This window comes from Artemia sp. Qi Xiang Cuo, chromosome 11, assembly GCF_049724085.1.
Source record: "Artemia sp. Qi Xiang Cuo chromosome 11, ASM4972408v1, whole genome shotgun sequence".
NCBI lineage: Eukaryota > Metazoa > Arthropoda > Branchiopoda > Anostraca > Artemiidae > Artemia > Artemia sp. Qi Xiang Cuo.
This window is the reverse complement of record NC_142804.1, coordinates 46,091,886-46,111,688: the sequence shown is the minus strand read 5'-3', so window position 1 is coordinate 46,111,688 and position 19,803 is coordinate 46,091,886. Positions and strand designations below refer to the sequence as shown.

Sequence of the window (19,803 nt, the reverse complement as noted above, 5' to 3'; positions counted from 1 at the left end):
AAAAAACGATCAGAAATTAAATAAAAAAAACCCAGTTTTTTAAACTGAACGTAAGGAGCAACATTGAAACTTATAACGAATAGAAATTATTCCGTATATGAAAGGGGCTGTCCCCTCCTCAACGGCCCGCTCTTTACGCTAAAGTTTGACTATGTCTTATAACTTTATTTTTTAAAACAATAAAAAACTTTAGTGTAAAGAGCGAGACGTTGAGGAGGGGACAGCCCCTTTCATATACGGAATAATTTCTGTTCGTTTCAAGTTTTAATGTCGCTCCTTACTTTCAGTTTAAAAAACTTATTTTTTTTTATTTAATTACGATAAGAAGTGACTTGAATATGTCGAAAAGTAAATCGGGTGCAGAAAATCACAGGATGGTAAGTTACACAGCTGGTACGCCACAAAACATACATTTAACTTGAGAGTGGATAAGTTATTGTGTTTTGGGATCCTTCACAGTTACCACAGAGTTGTAAAAAAGTTGTGACTCAAAACTTTTGTCCTTTTCACGGGATTAAAATTTTATCAAAAAGAACCAATCAGGTCTTATCTTCCTTTCTAATTAAAAATTTTAAATCTTAAAAAAATAAAAATTAGTGGTGGGGGGGGTAAATACTACCCCACGTTTTACGTGTTTGTCCTGGTATGCAAGGCCGTACCCAGGAATTGTTTTCTGGGGGGGGGGGGGGTAACGTAACCCCGGGGTCCGGTCTTGCTGGTATGGTCTTAGGTTTTCCTTTTTCACGTGTTTAACTCGGTCACAAAAAATTTACTGGCCAAAAGCATTTTTCTCACTCAATTTTTGGGTTTCGCCAGGGAGAGGTACACACAAAAAAAATCTAAGATATTTTCAGCAAATTAAACTACAAAATTATTACTAATTATTTTTTGGTGCATTTTTGGTGCAAGTTTTTGGTACGTACTTCAAGAAGAAGTACGCATGAAAAACAAACAAAATTATTTTCAATTTCTGAATATAATTAACAATTTTATTTTTTTAGTATCATTGCTTTAATTTAGTCATCGTCATTTATTTATTTTTATTGTTTAATTTCTGTTTGTTTTATTAATCGATTACTAATTTTTTTTTTCATTTATTAACTGCACCCTCTGCTTTATTTTAATAAAAATAAATTTCAAAAATTACAGATGATTATAACCGTTACATTATCTATTTGAGATTTAACGCCCCAAAATTTCTGCATCCTGGGCAAGTACCTCCTTCGTCCCTCCCCTAAAACCCCTCTAGCTATCACTCCAAAGCTAAGATTCATTATTCAACTACCAAATATAATTTTTGAAATAATTTGCAGGGGTCTTGGATTAAAAACATGTTGAAGATTGGTTGAGAATTGTTGAAAAAGGACAATTTTCCTATTTTTCATGTAAGTTTAGATTCTTCTCTAAGAAAAAGATTGAGCAATATCATGATTCTGGCTCGGCGAATAAATAGACCTTATGAATCAAATGATGCAGATATTTTTCCTTTGGGTGCAAATTACATATGCAGGCTTCAAGGTCGTACTCAGGGGGGAGGGGGTTAGAGGTTTGACCCCCCCCCCTCCAAAAAAAAATGTTTGTCTGACCCGTATAAACCTAACAAAAATGGACATAAACAAATTTTGTATGCGTTTTTTGAGGTTTTTTGTTTAACCCCCCCCCCCAAAAAAAATATTTAATATGTTGTTTCAATATGGTATTAATAGTAAAACCTTGAACCTAAGACCTTGAACCTTGTGGGGGACAGGGCGGGTTGCACTTATCACTCTTAAAAGGGAACTACACTTTCAATTTCAATAAAAAGATTATATTTACCAGGTTGTTATTTGATCTTTGGACTATTTAAACAAGATGGCTATCCCAAAATTTTAATTGCATTGATGTGTGGAGAAAAGGGCGTGAAAAGGGGGCTAGTTGCCGTCCGATCACTTTGGACTCTTAAAAAGGACACTAGTTGCCCTCCGATCACTTTGGACTCTTAAAAAGGGAACTAAAACTTTTATTTCCAATGAAAATAGACTCCTCTGAAGTTATGCGACCACCTCTTCTATAAAAAACTTATGTGCCCCCGGTACATAACTTACAACCCTTGCCCCCAGAATCTGGGAGGCATTGTTTTATGATCTTTGAACTATTTTGAACAAAAGGCCTATATAAAAATTTCAATCGGATACATTTGGAAAAAAGAGAGCTTGGGGTGCTAATTGCCCTCCGACCACTTTTGACTCTTAAAAAGGGCACTAGAACTTCGGATCTCCAATCGAAAGAGCGCCCCTTTGAAGTTTATACGACTACCGATTCAATAAAAAGCTTATTTGTTACCAATGGGCAGCTAGCATACCTTATAGCCTTTGCCCTGAAGGCTGTGGGGTGGTTGGCATCCCCAAAGACTTAATTACAGGACCTTTTAACTATACTGAACAAAATACCTATTTCAAAACTTTTTTTCGATGTGTTTAGGGAAAAATGGACACAGAGGGAGGGGGGGGGGAGGTTGCAAAAATCATTTTTGACTCTTAAACAGGGCACTAGAGCTTTCAGTTTCCTATCCAATGAGCTCATTTCGAAGGTTCTACCACAACTCCTATGCGAAATACCTTGGTGAAAACAAATCAAATAAATAATACATTGTGCCCACAATTTATTAGGTTTTTACCAATGTCTTTACCTTGGTAAAGACCTAGGTCTTTACCTAGGCAGCGCTATTTTGCTACCTATTAAATGCATTAGAAAAAACGAATCTACCCTCTAAAATGTTCACCCCACCGTCAAAAAAAAGTTAATTTTTTAGGGATATAATTTCTTCCCTTCCTCTTGACTCTTCCTTTCTTGTGTCCACACTGCTCAGGGGTGGATCCAGGAGGTTTTAGGGGGGGAGGCAGTTTTATCCGATACACTTGCGTGAGAAGCAAGTTTAATTAACGACAAATTGCGTTAATTAAGTAAATTAGACTACCTTAGACTACGGAAGGGGGCGCCCCCCTCGCCCACCCCCCTCTGGATCGCCATTGGCACAGCTACAGTCAACAAAAATAGAATCCAGCCTACCCTTGCTTAACGATGAAATCAGATGCATATGTACTGAGGATGCTCCTGCGCTTTGTCCAAATAGCGTCATGTCATTAGGATTACCACCAAATATGGAGATGTGTCACTTAATCCAATCTAAAGCCATAACTTGATTAAACATCCCATAATTTCCTGTAATTTGTGCGTCTTCATTGCTTACGAAACCAAAAAGAGAAATCACAAATATGGAGATGTGTCGCTTAATCCAATCTAAAGCCATAACTTGATCATACATCCGATAATTTCCTGTAATTTGTGCGTCTTCATTGAAGTATAGTCCTTCTATTGAATTCTGAGAGTCCTATGTACCAAACAGGTTTTTACAGGTTGTGTGTGTACTTTCAAGTAATTGGGTTACCAGGGTCATTTGCCTATTACAATGAGCTCTACATGGCTTGGCAGACATGTTTTTTTTTATTATGACATCGATTTTTTGTGTGTAAGTCGATTAGATAAAGTTGGTGGCTATTAAAATATAATATCTTGATTGGTCGGTTTTCAAAAAAAAAAAAAAACTTGTCATGCTACAATTTACTTAATTAAAAAAAAAAACCGATATAATTTCCCCACGCTGCATTCCAATTTTAATTATGCATTAAGACATTGTTTATAGTAAAGCATATATTTTTAACTTTTGAAAACAATGGATTTGTCTATTTTAAATGTGAGTACACTTTTCATTCCTTTATTTCCCCAAAAAAAAAATTAATAAAAACGTTTTACTAGTAAATTCAAATTTCAGCGGGACAGCCCCCCTCCCCTCCAACAATACAAAATCTTAAGAATATGACGACTGTATTCGATAGAAACATCAAAGCACGCTTTTTTTTCTATTATGGAAATAAAATCTATCCATCATAGATATTTTTACAATTTTTAATTTTTTTGAAAAACAGTTATTTATCATTAAGAAATAAAGCTTTTTCATAACATGATGTATTTTTCTGCTTTGAATGAAAAGCTTGCGTGTTACAAAGAGTGTGAGAGTTTTGGGGGGGGGGTTAAATGTCACAGGCACTTGCGATAAACGGGGGGTGTCCACTTCTGAGGTCCCGGCAGTTGACTTGGGCAAAAAAAGACTGGGGACGAGCGACCGAGAGACCCTCCATTTTTTTTTTTTGTTGGTACTTAAAATTGAAATTATAAATTTTGATTTACATTCGAATGGGACTCCAGATAGGAGCTTTTAACTTATATAGTAGGGTTCTCTGATGATGTGATTTTCATTAAAGTTCTATGAGTTTTAGAGGGATATTTTCCCCCTTTTTCGAAAACAAGGCAAATTTTTCTCAGGCATGTAGCTTTTGACCGCTATAGTTAAACTGTATGAATCTTATATATTTTAAATCATAAGGACTCGCTCTTTACACTAAAGTTTTTTATTGTTTGAAAAAAAAAAAAGTTGTTTGACAATTTCAAACTTTAGCGTAAATAGCGATGCAATGAGGAGGGGGACAGTCCCCTTCATATAGGGAATTATTTCTTTTCGTTTTAATGTCGCTCCTTAATTTAAGTTTAAAAAAAACAAAAAATTATTTAATTTCTGATCGTTTTTTTAGTTAATGTACCTTTTATTTGCACAAAAAATTTTACTTTTATTTTTCTAAATGGATATATTTAAAAATTAACTTCTATATTCATGTATTTTTCTTCTGGCAAAAAAAAAATACAAAGTTGCAGATTTTTGCAGATATGAGCTTGAAAGCTATGTAATAGAGTTTTCTGATACGCTGAATCCGACGGTGTTATTTTCATTAAAATTCATTCACTTGTAGGGGGTGTTTCCCCACTCTTTCATATTCAGCATGTAGGAGAACCCTAAATGGTCACCCCCTAAAAAGGTAAGTTAACCCTAAATGGTTATTGGTTAGTGAACTGTAATCTGTTTGAGTATGATAAAAGCTTGTGGAGTACTACATTACGTTATATAAACAGACTGGGATACTATGATAGAGTGATTACACCACTTAATAATACTGGTCAGGAACTGAGAGATGTCCAGGAGGAAGTCAGTGGAATATGCAGCTTTTTCGGAGTTGAAGCACTCTACGTAAAGGGCAATGTACCTACAGATAAAGTTTTAATTCAAAAGTGTGACCCTAGGATTCCACTTTTCAATCTAGAAGAGTTTAAGTGTCCTAAATTTGAGGGGGTTATCACCGTCCTGAAGACGAGGTTGGGTTCTTCGCACAGTGGATACCTAAGAACATACCTGATCGTGATAAATCCATAAGACATGTTAAAAACTATTCTATATCATGGGCCCATCGTTTGTGGATGTTTAAGAGTGAACTCTAAGTAAAATTTTTTTGTAAACATTTGTTGTTGTTTTTTTTTCTTTCTAAAAAAAAAAAAAAATATTTTTTAAAAATTATAAATTTTTAAAATTTTTTTTTTTTTTTTTTTTTTTAAATAAATAAAAATTTAAAAATATGATTACAGTTCTAACAATTGCGCTCTGTGATTGGTCAGAGACACGATGTGACTTCCCCACCGGTATTCTATGACCGGCTATTGACACTACCTAATCTATTGCATGTATTAAATCAGTATTTTTTACGCAGTGGAATGATAAACACACAAGTCATATCTTTTAAAAAACAAGTGAAGATGGAGCATTTCAATAAAGTGTGTTTACATAACAAGGTTATTGTAGCATTGAATGCTGACAAAGAGAAGTATTTAAACCTTGAAACAAGTACGGGTGGTAGCACTATTGGAAATGTATGCATGTATTGTCATAACAGTAAGGAATTAAATTTCTTTGGAATACCGAAAAAATTCCACTCTTATGTTGGTGTTTATGCGAGATTGAGATCTCCAGAGATGATTGCACTCAAAGAGAATACCAACATAAAAATAATCATTGATGATAGAGGACAACTCCTTGTTACTGTTGCAACTAATAAATTACCTACTGATACATACGGTCGTCACCTTTTGGGTATTAGCATTAAACGGAAGATAAATAAAAGAAAAGTCTACTCTTCTACTAATATCGTAAACCATATCGTGTCTACATGTTTAAACTGCTACCTGTGTAAAAATAATGTGTTAATAGACTGTGAAATTGCCAGAAAAATAAAAAGGGCAAATTCAGAAAATATCACGATGGAATATAAAGATGAATCGATGAAAAACAAAGCACCAGCAAACGTTACTACCATTGATCAAACAGTCATTGATCCAAATAATACCAAAGACGAAAAGCATATTAAGACGAGGTTGCGCGCACGTAACCTCGTCTAAATGAACCTTAAAAAAAATGAAATAAAGCTATGTCGACTTTACATATCTCGTCCGATTGGTCCCTAAAAAACCAGTCTGGTTGAAAACGTGGAGTTTTCGTACTGCTCACTTTTTTTTTGCAATGTGTAGGAACCAGTGGGGAATCCCCGCTCGTTTGGAAAGGTGCCAAGGAAAGGCATATAAATAGCATGTAGTTTCAAAACGTGTTTAATCACCTTTATTGAATGAAGTATCTGTACTGTATATTCAAGAGGTGAAATCAATAAAGAGCTTGTTACTTACTTACAAATATTTTGTATAATTTCTTGAATGAAATTTCCGTATTGTGTGTATCCAAGAGTTTTTGGGACGTTGTTAGAAATTTAATGTTTTAAAGCAAGTATTTTTTACTTTGCTCCAAGTATTTTTTATTCTGTTAGAACTATTTTGGATTTGTGTTAACTATTTTTTGTTTTTTAAGAATAATTTATTGTTTTGTAAGAAATAATTTGGATTTCTTACAACTTTTTATATTTTTTAAGAATTATTTCTGTTTCGTAATAACAATTTAGATTTTATTTTAACTTCTTGTATTTTGTAAGAGCAATTTCTGATGTTGTTAGAAATAATTTTTTTTTGTAACATGTATTTCAAATTATAAAACAACTATTTTTTATTCTGTTAGTACTCTTTTGGATATGTCTATAATATTGCTGTATTGCTTGAGAATAATTTTTGTTTTTAAGAACTATTTTCGGATTTTGTTTGAACTTTTTGTATCCTGTAAGAACTACTTTCGGTGTTGTTAGAATTTCCGTGCTTTGTGACATGTATTTCATATTTTGCAGAAGATATTCTTAACTCTGTTAGAACTATTTTGGATTTGTGTAAAGTATTTTTTCTTTTTTTAAGAATAGTTTTTGTTGTTTAATAAATATTTTTGATTTTATTAAAAATTTTTTTATTTTTAAATAATTGTTTATGCTTTTTAAGAATTATTTTTGGAATATGTTTGAATTTTTTGTATGCTATAATAACTATTTGGGATGTTGTTAGAAATTTAGTGTCTTGAAGCAAGTATTTGCTATTTTGCACCAAGTATTTTTTTATTCTGTTAGAACTATTGTGGATTTGTGTAAAGTATTTTTGTATTTACTAAGAATAATTTTTTTTTTTTAATAACTATTTTGGATGTCTTGTAACTTTTTATATTTTATAATAATTATTTATTATTCGTAAGAGCAATTTTGATTTTTATTGTACATCTTATGTTAAGTAATTACTATTTTTGAAGTTTTTAGACCAAGTTTTTTTTTGTAACAGGTTCTTAAAGTTTTGCAAAAAGTATTTTTTATTATGCTAGTACTATTTTGTAGTTGTCTAAAGTATTTGTGTATTTCGTAAGAATGATTTTAGTTTTGTAAGAACTATTTTGGATCTATTTTGAACTTTTTGTATTCTGTAAGAACTACTTTCGATGGTGTAAGAATTTTTGTGCTTTGTGACAAGTATTTCATATTTTGTAGTAACTTTTTTTATTCTGTTACAACTATTTTGGATTTGTGTAAAGGATTTTTTCTATTTTTAAGAATAGTTTTTGTTGTTTAAGAACTATTTTCGATTTTCTTACAACTTTTTTATTTTGCAAGAATTGTTTCTGCTTTGTAAGAATTATTTTTGGAATAAGTTAGAATTTTTTGTATGCTATAATAACTATTTGGGATGTTGTTAGAAATTTAGTGTCTTGAAGCAAGTATTTGGTATTTTGCACCAAGTATTTTATATTCTCTTAGAACTATTGTGGATTTTTTGCTATTTTTGAAAAGCATTTTATATTTTGTAGTAACTATTTTTTATTCTGCTAGAACTATTTTGGATTCGTTTAAAATATTTTTTCTTTTTGTAAGAATAATTTTTGTTTTGTAAGAACTATTTTGGATTTTTTTAGAACTTCTTGTATTTTGTAAGAATTATTTATGTTCAGTAAAAATTATTTTTAGAATATGTTTGAACTTTTGTATTCAATTAGAACTATTTGGGATGTTGTTAGAATTTTCATATTTTGCAGCAAGTGTTTTGTATTATGTAGCAAATGTTTTTTAATCTGTTAGAACTATTTCGGATTTGTGTAAAGTAGTTTTGTACTTTGTAAGAATAACTTTGTTATTGCAAGAACTATTTTGGATTTTTTTAACTTTTGTGTTTTTTTTTTAAATTATTTCTGATTTAACAAACCATTTTAGATTTTTTTTTTAAATCACATTAAAATTCGATCGTTAATACTGAAAAAAGTTTTTTAATTTTAAAAATAGTCCTAGTATAAAAATAATTTGAGTTTCTTTTATATTGTTTCTTTTTCGTTGGAATTTGTCCCCATGTGTCTGACAATATATGTATACAAATTCCTGTTATTACATCTCCAACGTTTTATTAGACATTCTAAACGTTTGATATGCTAGCTTACTCTAAAAATAATGAACACATAACAATGTAATGCATAATATATTTTAATGAAATAGTGCTATGTAGAATATTAATACAAAAAATATATTACGATACATTATTAATATCAATGATTAACTTTGGACATTTTGAATCTGTTCCATAAAATAGTTCACCATGTTCTCTCTTGATATTATAGCTATTGTCTTCTCTTAGTTCGTAATCAGTAGAATAATCATTATTCCATTTTGAGTCATACATAATTTTTACTGGTGTCTCATCAACAGGCTCAATATGCTTTTCGTCTTTGGTATTATTTGGATCAATGACTGTTTGATCAATGGTAGTAACGTTTGCTGGTGCTTTGTTTTTCATCGATTCATCTTTATATTCCATCGTGATATTTTCTGAATTTGCCCTTTTTATTTTTCTGGCAATTTCACAGTCTATTATCACATTATTTTTACACAGGTTACAGTTTCGACATGTAGACAAGATATGGTTTACGATATTAGTAGAAGTGTAGGCCTTTCTTTTATTGATCTTGCGTTTAATGCTAATACCCAAAAATTGACGATCGGATGTATCAGTAGGTAATGTGTTAGTTGCAACAGTAGCAAGGAGTTGTCCTCTATCATCATTGATTATTTTTATGTTGTCATTATATTTGAGTTCAATCATATATGGAGATCTCTCTCTATCATAACCAACAACATAAGAGTTGATTTGTTTTAGTATTCCAAAGAAATTTAATTCCTTACTGTCATGACAATACATGCATACATTTCCAATAGTGCTACCACCTGTACTTGTTTCAAAGTTTAAATACTTCTCTTTGTCAGCATTCAATGCTACAATAACCTTGTTATGTAAACACACTTTATTAAAATGCTCCATGTTCACTTTTTTTTAAAAGATATGACTTATGTGTTTATCATTCCACTGCGTACAAAATACTGATTTAATACATGCAATAGATTAGGTAGTGTCAATAACCGGTCATAGAATACCGGTGGGGAAGTCACATCGTGTCTCTGACCAATCAAAGAGCGCAATTGTTAGAACTGTAAGCATATTTTGACATTTTAAGTTATGTACAAAAATAAAAAAATAAATAAAGTTGAAAAATTTCGAAGTTTTAAAAGATTTTTTTTTTTGAGAAAAAAAAACAACAACAATTGTTTACATAAAAATAGTACTTAGATTTCATTCTTAAACATCCACAAACCATGGTCCCATGATATAGAATAGTTTTTTATCATGTCTTATGGATTTATCACGATCAGGTATGTTCTTAGGTATCCACTGTGCGAAGAACCCAACCTCGTCTTCAGGACGGTGATAACCCCCCTCAAATTTAGGACACTTAAACTCTTCTAGATTGAAAAGTGGAATCCTAGGGTCACACTTTTGAATTAAAACTTTATCTGTATGTACATTGCCCTTTACGTAGAGTGCTTCAACTCCGAAAAAGCTGCATATTCCACTGACTTCCTCCTGGACATCTCTCAGTTCCTGACCAGTATTATTAAGTGGTGTAATCACTCTATCATAGTATCCCAGTCTGTTTATATAACGTAATGTAGTACTCCACAAGCTTTTATCATACTCAAACAGATTACAGTTCACTAACCAATAACCATTTAGGGTTAGAAAAACGAGCAAAAATGGGGTTTTTATAGGCCAAATGAAGATACTGAAAAAACGAAGCGAATATTTCGAGAGGACAAACGCCTCTCTTCTTCAGCGCGAAACGAAACGATGTATCAATAAAAGCCAAAAATTAAAAGAATTAAAACCAACTACCTAACAACCATAAAAGCGAGTTATTCGCCAATATCCGCGATTTGCACAAAATCCAGAAAATATGATCTGCCATCGACGGATACTAGCGAACAACTGAACAAAAGAAAGGAATCAATTCATTCACTCGAAAAAAAAAACGAACCAGCAATTAAATAAGTTGGAAAACTATGTCATTTGATTTTGGATTTTAATTAAGGCATTTCTTGCAGACACCCTTTGAGACCTAAGGGGTTGTTCACGTGTTTGATTAGATGACTGAGAAAGTGGTTCAAGGTTTATTTCAGGGATCACTAAAGTATCGGCTTCTCTTTTGAGAAAACCGAAATATGACTCATTTATTCTTAAATCACCGGAATCTCTGTTTAAAGCTAGACCTAAATGTTGGTATTTATAAATTTCAACAGCTTCTCTGTAGTGCTGGACAATACCCTTATCATTCGAAATAAGACTAGCTTGATTAAACAAAATAGTATGGTCTGGTTTTTCAAAAATGTGCTCTGCAAGGGCATAGTCAAAATTTTCCGGTTTTTTCCGCTTTTTAAGTGTATTATTAATTGAGCTAGAATGCTGAGTTAATCTATCTGTTAGTCGCTGATTAGTTCTTCCAATATACCAAAGACCACACGAACAAGGAATTCTGTAGACACCGGAGTTTTCACCTATCGGGATAGGGTCTTTTCCTTGATAAATTTGGGACTTGATAGTTTTTCTGGGTCTATAATAAGTGTAAATGTTATTTTTCCTTAGATTTTTTGAAATGTGGTCTGAAATCCCTTTAATGTATGGGAGACCAAGATAAACTGAATTTTCCCTTTGATTTGTGTTTTCTGTGGAACTATCTGATAATCTTTTAATACGTTTTGCAATTTGCAATTCGTTTTTTCAGTATCTTCATTTGGCCTATAAAAACCCCATTTTTGCTCGTTTTTCTTTCTTTATGTGATGTAAGGCCAATGTGGTTTAAGAAATTATCTTCATTTAGGGTTAACTTACCTTTTTAGGGGGTGACCATTTAGGGTTCTCCTACATGCTGAATATGAAAGTGTGTTCCCTGGCATGCTGGATCTGAAAGTGTATTTTCTACTCATGATTTGATGGAAGATTTATCATTTGTTGAAAATCTACTATTGTTACAATTGCTTAAAGTGAAATTCGAGTCGTCTATTAACCGTTTTTAACTTTTGAAACATTTAATACCCTTTAATTTATAAATCACAATGTACAGAAACATTAAAAAAAAAAAAAAATCTCTTTGGTCGTTGAAGCATTTTCGTGTTTTGGAATGCTTAGCATAACGATATCACGGGGTATAACGATATCACAGGGTATTTCATTGCGTGATTTAATAGACTAAAGCGTCTCACATATCTACCATTATACAGAAGGCTATTTTTGTCCTTTTTCTGTTTTTTTTCAAGTGTCCTTAACTGTTTTCTTGTTTCACTCGAATCGTTTTTTTTTTTTTTTTTTTAAGAGGGGGGAAACACCCCCTACAAGTGAATGAATTTTAATTAAAATAACACCGTCGGATTCAGCGTATCAGAAAACTATATTAAATAGGTTTAAATCTAATATATGCAAAAATATGCAACTTTGTATTTTTTGTTGCCAGAATAAAAATACAGGAATATAGAAGTTAATTTGTAAAGATATCCATTTAGTAAAATAAAAGTAAAATTTTTTGTTCAAATAAAAGATGCATTAAATAAAAAACTATCAGAAATTAAATAAATAATTTTTTTTTTTTTAAACTGAAAGTAAGGAGCGACATTAAAACGAACAGAAATTATTCCCTATATGAAGGGGACTGTCCCCCTCCTCATCGAATCGCTCTTTACGCTAAAGTTTGACCTTGTCTCACAACTTTTTTTTTTCAAACAATAAAAACTTTAGCGTAAAGAGCGAATCCTTATGATTTCAAATATATCAGTTTCATCAAGTTTAGCTATAGCGGTCAAAAGTTACGCGCCTGAGAAAAATTTTCCTTGTTTTCGAAAAAGGGGGAAAACATCCCTCTAAAACTCATAGAACTTTAATGAAAATCACATCAACATATAACACTAAGATAGAATTTAAAAGATCCTATCTGGAATTCAATTGGAACGGAAATTGTAATTTCTAATGTCCTTTTTTAGTAACCCAAAAAAAAAAATGGAGGGCCTCAAGGCCCCCCTTTCCCCCTCCTGGTGTACCCCCGTCCGACGCCGGGACATCGGAATGAGACAAACCCCGTGGATAGCAAGAGCCTGTGAAATTTAACCCCCCCCCCCAAAACTCTCACACTCTTTGTAACACGCAAGCTTTTCATTCAAAGCAGAAAAATACATCATGTTAGGAAAAAGCTTTATTTCTGAATGATAAAGAACTGTTTTTCAAAACAATTAAAACTTGTAAACATACCTATGATGGATAGATTTTATTTACATAATAGAAAAAAAGCGTGCTTTGATGTTTCTATCGAATACAGTCGTCATATTCTTAAGATTTTGTATTGTTGGAGGGGAGGGGGCTGTCCCTCTGAAATATGAATTTACTAGTAAAACGTATTTCTTTATTTTTTTTTTGGGAAATAAAAGAATGAAAAGTGTACTCACATTGAAAATAGACAAATCCATTGTTTTCAAAAGTTAAAAATATATGGTGTACTATAAACAATGTCTTAATGCATAATGAAAATTGGAATCCAGTGTGGGGACATTATATCGGGTTTTTTTTTTTAATTAAGTACATTGTAGCATGACAAGTTTTTTTTTTTTTTAGAAAACCGACCAATAAAGTTATTATATTGAAATAGCCACCAACTTTCTCTAATCGACTGACACACAAAAAATCAATGTCATAATAAAAAAAAACATGTCTGCCAAGCCATGTAGAGCTCATTGTAATAGGCAAATGACCCTGGTAACCCAATTACTTGAAAGTACACACACAACCTGTAAAAACCTGTTTGGTACATAGGACTCTCAGAATTCAATAGAAGGACTATACTCATTGATTAGGAAACCTAAAAGAGAAATCATGTGACAATGGCAAAAGGATGTGGCATAATATCATCAAGGACTACTAAACGATTTTATGTTTTTTTTATTTAATAAGCAAATTTTTAAAGTACATACAACATAGTATTTCTTGTTGATATCGTTAACTTTGGTGGTATTCGACATCAATATATCGACATAGGCCGAATGGACGAAACATCGATAACTAAACCCATTTCCACAAGGTTTCAGCTCTTGCTAAGAAAGTTGGAAATAAAGTCACCTATTTGACTGTAGTGTTTTCTCATGCTCCGGAAATTATTTTACACAGATAGTTCAAAGAAACTAAAATGTTCATCGTAGAATGTGTTCTTTGTAATGTTCTATAGAGTAAAGACCCTCAAAAGCCAGTGATACGGTAACTTATACTTATCAATAAGGTTCATCTTCTCCTAGCAGAGTCACGCGTTAAATAGGCTCCTATTTCAACTTTTTTAATGTCACTTGCACATTTTGAGGTGCAAAAGGTGCACCTTTAACAATTGAATAGCCTTCCGGAAAAGACCCGTCTATTTAAAAGTCCATTACTATCAAAATTTGGTAAGACCATAGAGGTCATGGATACCATAGAACTTGAAAATCCAGAAGATCTCCAAAACCTTGTGGGGTATTCGAGTGACCTCCCAAAATTTTCAAATAATTTGAAGATTACAACTCGAACACGGAATGTCTTGAGCTCTGCGATTGTTGATCGCAACCACGATATTATTAACAAAGATAGCTAAGAATTCAGCTGAAGTGTCTTTGTAGTGGCTATTAGCTGATAAGATAGTCGCCGGGACCCCATTTTCGGCAATCCAAACTATGCTTTCATAATCTGGATTGCCGATGGAAAACACATTCGATCAGTTTACACTCATTTACACTCATTTGATCAGTTTTTCCTTGATTTTTCGAAGTTCATGGTGGATTTCTTTCGTGAAAAGAAAGAGTTGCATTATTTCAGTAGTGTCTTATCGTGGTTTACCTTGTCACAGTTACATTCTCTTGATTTTTCAAAGTTCATTGTGGATTTCTTTCGTGAAATGAATTGGAATATTTCAGTAGGGTTTTGTTGTGGTTTACCTTGTCAGAGTTACATTATCTTGATTTTTCAAAGTTCATTTTGAATTTCTTTCGTGAGATGCAAGAGTTGAAATATTTTAGTAGTGTTTTGTCGTGGTTTACTTTGTCACAGTTACATTCTCTTGATTTTTCAAAGTTCATTTTGGAATTTCTTTCGTTGAAATGCAAGAGTTGGAACATTTCAGTAGTGTTTTGTTGTTGTTTACCATGTCACAGTTACACTCTTTTGATTTTTCAAAGTTCATTTTGAATTTATTTCGTTGAAATGCAAGAGTTGGAATATTTTAGCAGTGTCTTATCGTGGTTTACCTAGTCACAGTTACATTCGCTTGATTTTTCATAGTTCATTTTGAATTTCTTTCGTGAAATGCAAGAGTTGGAATATTTCAGTAGTGTTTTGTCGTGGTTTACTGTGTCACACTTAAATTCTTTTGACTTTCCAAAGTTCATTTTTGAATTTATTTCTTTGAAATGTGTTTTGTTGTGCTTTACCTTGACACAGTTGCATTTTCTTGATTTTTCAATTTTCATTTTGAATTCCTTTCGTGAAATGCAAGAGTAGGAATATTTCAGTAGTGTTTTGTCGTGGTTTACTCTGTCACAGTTACATTCTCTTGATTTTTCAAAGTTTTTTTGGAATTTCTTTCATTGAACTGCAAGAGTTGGAATATTTCAGTAGTGTTTTGTCGTGTTTTACCATGTCACAGTTACTATTCTCTTGATTTTCAAAATTTATTGTGGATTTCTTTCTTTGAAATGTGTTTTGTTTTGCTTTACCTTGACACAGTTACATTTTCTTGATTTTTCAATGTTTATTTTGAATTTCTTTCGTGAAATCGAAGAGTTGGAATATTTCAGTAGCGTTTTGTCGATGTTTACCTTGTCACAGTTACATTCTCTTGATTTTTCAAAGTTCCTTTTGGAATTTCTTTCATTAAAATGCAAGAGTTGGAATATTTCAATAGTATTTTGTTGTGCTTTACCTTGTCACAGTTACATTCTCTTGATTTTTCAAAGTTTATTTTGGATTTCTTTCATTGAAATGCAAGAGTTGGAATATTTCAGTAGTGTTTTGGCGTGGTTTACCTTGCCACACTTACATTCTCTTGATTTTTCAAAGATCATTTTGATTTTCTTTCGTTGAAATGCAAGAGTTGGAATATTTCAGTAGTATTTTGATGTGTTTTATCTAGTCACAGTCACATTCTATTGATTTTTCAAAGATGATTTTGGATTTCTTTCGCTGAAATGCAAGAGTTGGAAATATTTCAGTACCGTAGTGTTTTTTCATGTTTTACATTGTCACAGTTAAATTCTCTTGTTTTTTCAAAGTTCATCTTAGATTTCTTTCGTTGAAATGCAAGAGTTGGAATATTTCACAAATGTTTGTATCTGGGTTGGTTTTTTACAAGTCCAAGAATTTGTCTTTGTTGGTTTGAATGTCTAAAGTGCATATCTTTATCTGTTTCTATGTCTGAATTTATTTGTTTACATGTCTGGGTTGGTGTTTGGTCAGGTTAGGTTAGCTAAATTACGTTAGGTTAGCTAAGTTAGGTTAGATTAGCTAGTAAACATTTCTCCTTATTTAAGTTAGGTTAGGTTAGGTTAACTTAAAATGAGCGCTCATGATAAGCAAACTTAACCTAACTAAAACATGGTACAAAGTCGACATGGGGGGATTTTCCTTAGGCTATATTAGGTTAGCTAGTTAACATTTCTCCATATTTAAGTTAGGTTGGGCTAGTTTAACTTATCATGAGCGCTCATGATAAGCTAACCTAACCTAACTAAAACATGGTACAAAGTCGACATGGGGGGATTTTCCGGCGAGTATGGTTAGGTTAGGTTAGATTAGGCTAGATCAAGTTAGGTTAGGTTAGGTTAGGTTAAGTTAGGTTAGGTTAAGTTAGGTTAGGTTAGCCTACGTATGCGCGCGTACTTAGGCTAACCTAACCTAGCTTTACTAGCTAGCTAACTAGCATAAAGATGTTAATATGTTTTTGAATATTTTTTCATTTTTGTTTTTTCAAATGTCTGAATGCTGTCTTTCAGAATGCTTGATGTTGATGTAAAGCCTAAATACTAATTCAAAGTCTACAAAGTCTAGATTTGGACACCTCGATAATCCAAAATTAAAACATAACAGTCCAAAACATTTGTACTGGTGATAAATTCTTTATTTACTCTAGCTTAATACACAACTTGTATTCATTAACCATACTAGCCGGTAATTTTAAACTTCAAATCCTCAATAATTGCTGTTTTTTTTTAACGAGAAAAAATAATATTTTTAAGCCAATAATTCTTGGTTATATTCTTATTAGCCTAATCCTCCCTATGTTCAGGTATTTAACATAACTCTGAGAAAGTTAAAGAGAAATTGTGTGAGTAAGCGCGTAAAAGTACGAAAGAGTGTCAGTGTGCGGTAAATAAAATGGGAGAGAGAAAAGAGAGAAAGAGAGATAATAAATCACGTTGAAGATGCAAAAGAGCTTAAAATTATACGATAGAAAGGGTCCGAAGATACCGTTTGCGCACGTGCGCAAACGCTGCGCAAACTATATTCAATAGCAAAACTCGCATACGTATTTCGGTGAAGCCATGCCACAAGTTCCACACCACTTAGTTTTCCTGAGGACTAGAGACTCTTTGATAAAGACCTTTAAAGCCATGATAGATTGGACAGCTGCTAAATCACGCCATGAATTAACAAGAAACACTTTGTCGTGCGGCGAACGGTGTAAGCTTGCATTTAGCCTGTCTTTCAGTCACTCTGGTGAAATGACTGGAATTTCTATCGGAGATATGGCTGACATCAAGGTTAAATTAACTTCTCTTTCTATTTCACCCTCAATTGAGAAAATATTTTTCGTTTAATTGTACTCTGGAAACAAGGATCGCATTATGTTGTAATGTTGATGAGTGTAAACTGATCAAATGTGTTTTCCATCGGCAATCCAGATTATAAAAGCATAGTTTGGATTGCCGAAATGGGGTCCTGGCGACTATCTTATCAGCTAATAGCCACTAAAAAGACACTTCAGCTGAATTCTTAGCTATCTTTGTTAATAATATCGTGGTTTTGCGATCAACAATCGCAGAGCTCAAGACTTTCCGTGTTCCAGTTGTAATCTTCAAATTATTTGAAAATTTTGGGAGGTCACTCGAATACCCCACAAGGTTTTGGAGATCTTCTGAATTATCCAGTTCTATGGTCTCCATGACCTCCATGGTCTTACCAAATTTTGATAGTAATAGACGTTTAAATAGACGGGTCTTTTCCGGAAGGCTATTCAATTGTTAAAGGTGCACCTTTTGCACCTCAAAATGTGCAAGTGACATTAAAAAAGTTGAAATAGGAGCCTATTTAACGCGTGACTCTGCTAGGAGAAGATGAACCTTATTGATAAGTATAAGTTACCGTATCACTGGCTTTTGAGGGTCTTTACTCTATAGAACATTACAAAGAACACATTCTACGATGAACATTTTAGTTTCTTTGAACTATCTGTGTAAAATAATTTCCGGAGCATGAGAAAACACTACAGTCAAATAGGTGACTTTATTTCCAACTTTCTTAGCAAGAGCTGAAACCTTGTGGATATGGGTTTAGTTATCGATGTTTCGTCCATTCGGCCTATGTCGATATATTGATGTCGAATACCACCAAAGTTAACGATATCAACAAGAAATACTATGTTGTATGTACTTTAAAAATTTGCTTATAAAATAAAAAAATATAAAATCGTTTAGTAGTCCTTGATGATATTATGCCACGTCCTTTTGGCATTGTCACATGATTTCTCTTTTAGGTTTCCTAATCAATGAAGACGCACAAATTACAGGAAATTATCGGATGTATGATCAAGTTATGGCTTTAGATTGGATTAAGCGACCCATCTCCATATTTGTGATTTCTCTTTTTAGTTTCCTAAGCAATGATTACAGATTACAGGAAATTATGGGATGTTTAATCAAGTTATGGCTTTAGATTGGATTAAGTGACACATCTCCATATTTGGTGGTAATCCTAATGACATGACGCTATTTGGACAAAGCGCAGGAGTATCCTCAGTACATATGCATCTGATTTCACCGTTAAGCAAGGGTAGGCTGGATTCTATTTTTGTTGACTGTAGCAGTGTCAGTGGCAATCCAGAGGGGAGTGGGCGAGGGTGGCGCCCCCTACCGTAGTCTAAGGTAGTGTAATTTACTTAATTAACGCAATTTTTCGTTAATTAAACTTGCTTCTAACGCAAGTTTATCGGATAAAACTGCCCCCCCCCCTAAAACATCCTGGATCCACCCCTGAGCAGTGTGGACACAAGAAAGGAAGAGTCAAGAGGAAGGGAAGAAATTATATCCCTAAAAAATTAACTTTTTTTGACGGTGGGGTGAACATTTTAGAGGGTAGATTCGTTTTTTCTAATGCATTTAATAGGTAGCAAAATAGCGCTGCCTAGGTAAAGACCTAGGTCTTTACCAAGGTAAAGACATTGGTAAAAACCTAATAAATTGTGGGAACAATGTATTATTTATTTGATTTGTTTTCACCAAGGTATTCCGCATAGGAGTTGTGGTAGAACCTTCGAAATGAGCTCATTGGATAGGAAAATGAAAGCTCTAGTGCCCTGTTTAAGAGTCAAAAATGATTTTTGCAACCTCCCCCCTCCCCCTGTGTCCATTTTTTCCCTAAACACATCCAAACAAAGTTTTGAGATAGGTATTTTGTTCAGTATAGTTAAAAGGTCCTGTAATTAAGTCTTTGGGGATGCCAACCACCCCACAGCCTTCAGGGCAAAGGCTATAGGGTATGCTAGCTGCCCATTGGTAACAAATAAGCTTTTTATTGGATCGGTAATCGTATAAACTTCGAAGAGGTGCTCTTTCGATTGGAGATCCGAAGTTCTAGTGCCCTTTTTAAGAGTCAAAAGTGGTCGGAGGGCAACTAGCACCCCATGCTCTCTTTTTTCCAAATGTATCCGATTGAAATTTTTATATAGTTCAAAATAGTTCAAAGATCATAAAACAATGCCTCCCAGATCCTGGGGGCAAGGGTTTTAAGTTATGTACCGGGGGCACAAAAGTTTTTTATAGAAGGGGTGGTCGCATAAACTTCAGAGGAGTCTATTTTCATTGGAAATAGAAAGTTTTA

General features: G+C 33.0%; 1 long non-coding RNA gene across 3 annotated transcripts in view; it reads left to right on the top strand.

The window, feature by feature from the left end:
• LOC148947032 (uncharacterized) overlaps window positions 1-19,803 on the top strand; it is a 91,178-nt gene that overhangs the window by 5,132 nt on the left and 66,243 nt on the right. For 2 of the 3 annotated variants that reach the window (XR_016142452.1, XR_016142451.1), the window contains exon 1: window positions 18,639-18,756. The exons of the other annotated variant lie outside the window; for it this stretch is intronic. This is a non-coding gene — a long non-coding RNA (uncharacterized LOC148947032). Of the gene's footprint in view, window positions 1-18,638; window positions 18,757-19,803 lie in introns of those variants that run through there. 3 annotated transcript variants of the gene reach the window in all.